The sequence below is a fragment of the Gossypium raimondii genome, chromosome 3 (genome assembly GCF_025698545.1).
Source record: "Gossypium raimondii isolate GPD5lz chromosome 3, ASM2569854v1, whole genome shotgun sequence".
Classification (NCBI taxonomy): domain Eukaryota; kingdom Viridiplantae; phylum Streptophyta; class Magnoliopsida; order Malvales; family Malvaceae; genus Gossypium; species Gossypium raimondii.
Window position 1 is genome coordinate 11428814 of NC_068567.1, and position 5774 is coordinate 11434587.

Below are 5774 nucleotides of genomic sequence, written 5' to 3' on the forward strand. Positions count from 1 at the left end.
TTTAAATGGGAGGATTTATGATGCAATAAGACCATAAAGTAGATAGTGGGTGGCATATGACATAATTGACCTTAATATATATGTTATATATATTTATTATAATAAGGTTAATTTAGTCAATTGTTAAATTAAACATTATAATTAAAAATAAATGATGAAAAGATGAATGTTTTCATCTTTTCTTAGCCGAATGTTAAGCATGAAGAACCCAACAATGGCTTTCTAAAATTCGGCACTTTCATAGCTTGATTGAGGTTAGTTTTGTTTCGGTTTTTTTTTTATAATTTTTACGTTTTTGAGATCGTTGCTTTGTGTACTACAAGACCCATGCTTTAATTTTAGAATTTGATGGTGATTTTGAGATATGCCATTGATGAATGTTTGAGCTTTTTGATAGTTGATGATGAAATATGAAAGATGGGTGAAAGATTAAAATGTTTTGTCTTTGAATTTTTAGTGAAATTGAGTAAATAGGGCTACTAAATTGTGAAATTAAATTTTTGGGAGACTAAAATGTGAAATAAATGAAATGTGTGAACTTGTATGAGAACCATGAATATTCGTCCTTTGTGTGGTATGGGCAAATTTTGTGTAAATTGTGTTTTATGCAATATGGAGTAAATTGCAAAAAGTGTAAATATTAAGGGCAAATAGTAATTTGCCAAATTATGTGTTTTTGGACTAAATTGAATGTGTTGATAAATAAATTATCTCATTTTGTATATATTTAGATCGAGAACCAAAGAAATCGGAGTTAGATCGGGGAAAAGCCAAATTAGTCGAATAATCGTTCGACTTCGATTTTCCATCGTCCGAGGTAAGTCTATTAGCAATTTAATGTTATTAAATCAACATATATATATATATATATATATATATATGTATATCTATTGTATATTTGATGAGCTATAATTAAAAGTATATAAATTGAAATTAGTTAAGTATGAATGTTATATATATGCATAAATGAAGTTCGAATATATGTAAATATATATGTATATCTATTGTATATTTGATGAGCTATAATTGAAAGTATATAAATTGAAATTAGTTAAGTATGAATGTTATATATATGCATAAATGAAATTGAATATGTATATATGAATATGTATAAGATCTTGAGTTTAATTAAAGGTATGGATGATATATTTATATATATAAGGTTTGAATATATATGTATATACATGTATAAGTTTTGAATGGAATTAAAAGTATGAATTCTATATTTTCATGCATATGTGTGAGGTTCGAATATATAGTTATGTGTATATATATATAAGTTTTTGAAATGAATGTAAAGTATGGACTTTACATATGCATGTGTGTGGTTCGAATAGATATAAATACATATACAAATACTTGAGTTGGATTAAAAGTATAATTTGTAAATGCTTGTATGCTTCGAACATGGATTACAAATTTTCTTGAGATAAAGTTGAGGTTGTGAATTATACATAAATGTTATGAACATGTGTTGCTATTAAGAAATGTATGAGGAATCATCTTTGTATATGTGAAATTGAAATTTTCAGGCTAAGCGCCTAGCAGGCTTAATGCCGGTGAATTTTTCAGACTTTACGTCTAGCAGGCTAAGTGCCAGTGATCTGAAACAGGCTATAAGTCTAGCAGGCTAAGTGCCGGTGATCTGAATCAGGTTATAAACCTAGCAGGCTAAGTGCCGGTGATCTGAATCAGGCTATAAGCTTAGCAAGTTAAGTGCCGGTGAATATGTTAAATTAAGTGATTATATGCATTTGATATATATAAATATGTAAATGATTTTGGGTTATATAATGGATAAGTATATGAACATTTATTTATATGTATTTGATGAGCATATAAATGTTTGGATCTATGTGTTTAGTGAATAGGCACATATATATTGGTTGTTATGAAGATTGTTGAATATAGATGTAGGCATTCGGCACATGTGAATTAGAAGTATAAATGTGCATTTGGTTCATGAAGTTGATAAGTAAAAATATAAGCTTTTGACATATGTATTGAAAAGATCATAGAAATGCATTCGATGAAATCCAAATGATAAGTATATTAGAAATTAGTATATGCAATTAATGATTATGTCGTAACTTGATTATAAGCATATAATGTTTATACATATGTTCGTTTATATGTATTTTTAATTTGCTATAAACTTACTAAGCTATAAAAGCTTACTTTGATTGTTTTTGTCCATTTGTTTTATAGATTTTGGAGTCGCGTTACGAGCTCGGGGATCATCAGCAGAGTCTATCACACTATCGACTTCTTTTGGTATTTTGTTAAGTTGATCTCGATTTTATGGCATGTATAGACTTGAGTTTGTTTTTGGTTAGTTTTGGATCATAAAATATAAATAGCCATGCGAAAATGGTTTAATTTCCATGTTTGTGATCAGTTTGGTTTAAAAAAAAATGTTTTGTTCAAGATCAATTTGTTTAAATTGGGTTTTATGTGATTTCGAATGTGTGCTTTGTTTAGTAATGCCTCGTAACTCTAATCCGGGCGACGGACGCGGGTCGGGGTGTTACATAATTAACACTAGGATAGTTGTAACTTTACAAACAAATGTATCTAAAGTAGTAGCAAAATTAACAGTAAAACAAAAGTTATATAATATCCAAATAATAATAACAAAATATTAACAATATAATAACAAAATGATAGCAAAACAACAACAAAACAACTTATTCGGACTAGATTGGGCTGAGTTCGGACAAAAAATCCTACCTAATGCCCAACTCATTCAGAAAACGAGTCTTATTTTTTATCCAAGCGCATTTTTTGAGCCTATATTTTTACCCAAACTCTCTCACTTTTCTGGTAGGCCTTCAAGCTTAGACAGGCAACCCAACCCATAATCAAGTCTACTCTATAGTAAGACACAATTGTTGATACTAAGAGTTACAAGACTATAAAGATTGGTGGGGAAGTGCCAAGTGTCGGCAATTGATGGCTCATACATTCACAGCTTTTACAGAGCCTTTTCATTTGGTACAAAATCATTACTTCTGTAATTTTGAAAACTGCTTTTAAGGATGTTTCTTGTAAAAAAACATTTGTAGGTTTTGTTTGTGGTTTCTTCTATGACCCAAGTTGGTTTTTTATTTTATTTTTTCTTCTTCCATTTTCTACAGCTCTATTTTACTTTCCTTCTTTACTTTGATACTTCTTTTGTTGCTTTGCTTTGTTTTCTTCTTCTTCTCATATCTATAGCTAGCATTATAAGAAGGAAAACTACTAGAAGGGCATCCCTATCTACTGCAACCAATACATTTTCCTAAAACTTGGATATGAAGTTTGTTCATTGTTTAAAAAAGAAGAAGAAGAAGAGATAATTGGTTCTAAGGACATCCTTGAGGATTTCACAATTGAGGGTAAGAATTGTAATCGAGTTTCAAAGAGATGACAATTGACTATGCTTTTATTTGTAGATTTGGCGAGGGTTTTCACTTTACTCTTCACCCTTTCTTAAATGAGGTTTTAAACCTTTATGGCTTAAACCTTAATTAGTTGTTGCCCAAGGGTTAGGTCAACCTTGTAACTTACTTTATTAGGTGTTGTGAATGGAAATGACTATCAAAGTCATTTCCCATTTATTTTATTGTAAACTGAAGTCCATATGTTGGTATTATCTGCAACCCAAATGGGCAAAGATGTCCACAAGTTTAAAAAACCATGACTGTACTAAAAAATCAACATATTTTTTATAAGGTAGTCTTCTCGTGTAGGCTGGGCTTTAATGTGCACTGGAATTTCAAAAAGCAAAAGTGTAATGTCAAATTAAACGTATCGAAGGAGAATGTTGGCCAAGTTACCACTTGAACTATTCACTTGTTGGAAAAAAATCCAGTTCAAAAACGGTTTTTTTTTTACACTGCGAAAAATAAAAATTTTGAAAACCAAGCAAATTTGTGATATTTATAAAAATAAATCTTTTATCGAAATCACACTTGTGTTTTGGCTGGACGAATGTTTAATGTTCCTAACTTTCAACTGAACGACCTTCTCCGCTATTCTTGTACAATGAATTGCTTCAAGTGTTGGCTTGAACGAATTCGAATCAAACATAGATTCAAAACTTATTTTTTTTACTTTTAGTGGGAAAACAAAATTCTTTCTAAATAGAAACCGGTAGAATTGTTATTCTAGAAAATAAAATTATATTTAGAGAATTAGCTCTAACTATTTTCGGGCAGAATAATAATATCTCAAAGTTGTGTATTTTTAGCCCGTCCAATACCATTTATTTATAAGAAGAAGTGAACTCCTTGTTGAATTGTAAATGTCTATTTCAAATAATAAAAAATGAATTCCTAGTCTAACTAGAAGTATAAATGACAACAACCCTAGTTAAACAAACTAGGGTTTGTCATCCCTCTCTTAAACATGAGGGGCTTTTGAGTCTCTCCCATATCAAGTCCAATTATAAGTACTTCCTGAACTTTTAACCTAGTACGTTAGAGTTCGGTCCAACCCGATATTTTTTATTCTATTTCCCAAAATAAACATAATTAAATTAATAAATTAATTTCTTAATTAAATAACTTTCTCGATTCAATTATAATTCCATTAAAATCATGACAAATTTACCGTAAAAGAATCTATGAGAAAATATTTTTAATTTTTTTACATTCAATAAATTCACTATGAACAAATGATTTATTTCAATTTTCAAACTTCATTTAATTTGAAAATCATAAATTCATTTCCGAGTCATTTTCATTTGGAGAAAACCACATTCGTTTTCAAATGTCCCCTATTTCTCCATTTTCATTTTCATTTGGGAGAAAACCACATTCATTTTCAAATGTTTCCTATATTTTCATTTTCATTTGGGATAAAACCACATTCATTTTCAAATGTTTCCTATTTCTCCATTTTCATTTTGGAAAAAACCACATCCATTTTCAAATGTTTTTCATTTCTTCATTTTTACTATTTCTATCAATTTTAGTTCATTTGATTTAACATGCAATTCATTTCTGGTTTAAACGAGGTAGTAGAGGGATTGATTGGACATATACGATTAGGGTTCAAATGATTTATAATTTACTTTCAGCTTTTCACCTATTAATTATAGACTTATTTAGTCACAAAGTCATTCCACAATAGCATCCTGAATGAGTTCTCCCCAAAGGCAGACCATTACGAATTCAACTCAATCAGTTTTTGTCCAATGACATTGTCATAAGTGTGTTGCCTTCATAAGATATCCTTAATCTCTTTGGGATAAATTCATTCTCTCAATATGATTCTATTTTATCTCATAGTAAACATTACATCTTCCTTCATGAAAAGTCAATTACTATCAAATAGTAATCAACTCATTCATCACAAAGACGAACGACCCGTAGCCACGTTTACTTTTCATCAACCATGTAATGCCGATGAGAGGATATCATTTAACCATGTATCGGGCTATGAATTTCACTATTTTGAATGATGCTACATACTACAGAAGTTGTATACCTAACGCACCAGCTTTCGATTCCTTATCTATTTGAATTTAGGCTTTTACTTTCATCAAAGTATACAAGTCACACATACATAGTTCGTCATCTATTCAGGATTTAGGTATGTCACACTTTAAGTGTCACAAGTGAATAAATCCATAAATAGATTCATCATCTATTCTTCCTGGGTCCTGTCCGATATACTATCAATCCAGTCAGCCACTTACATTTATGTTTCTATCTTCTGTGAATCATATGCTCTGATGCCCAAGATAAGACATCTCCCCAATTGGACTTGATAGAAGACATATTAGTCTT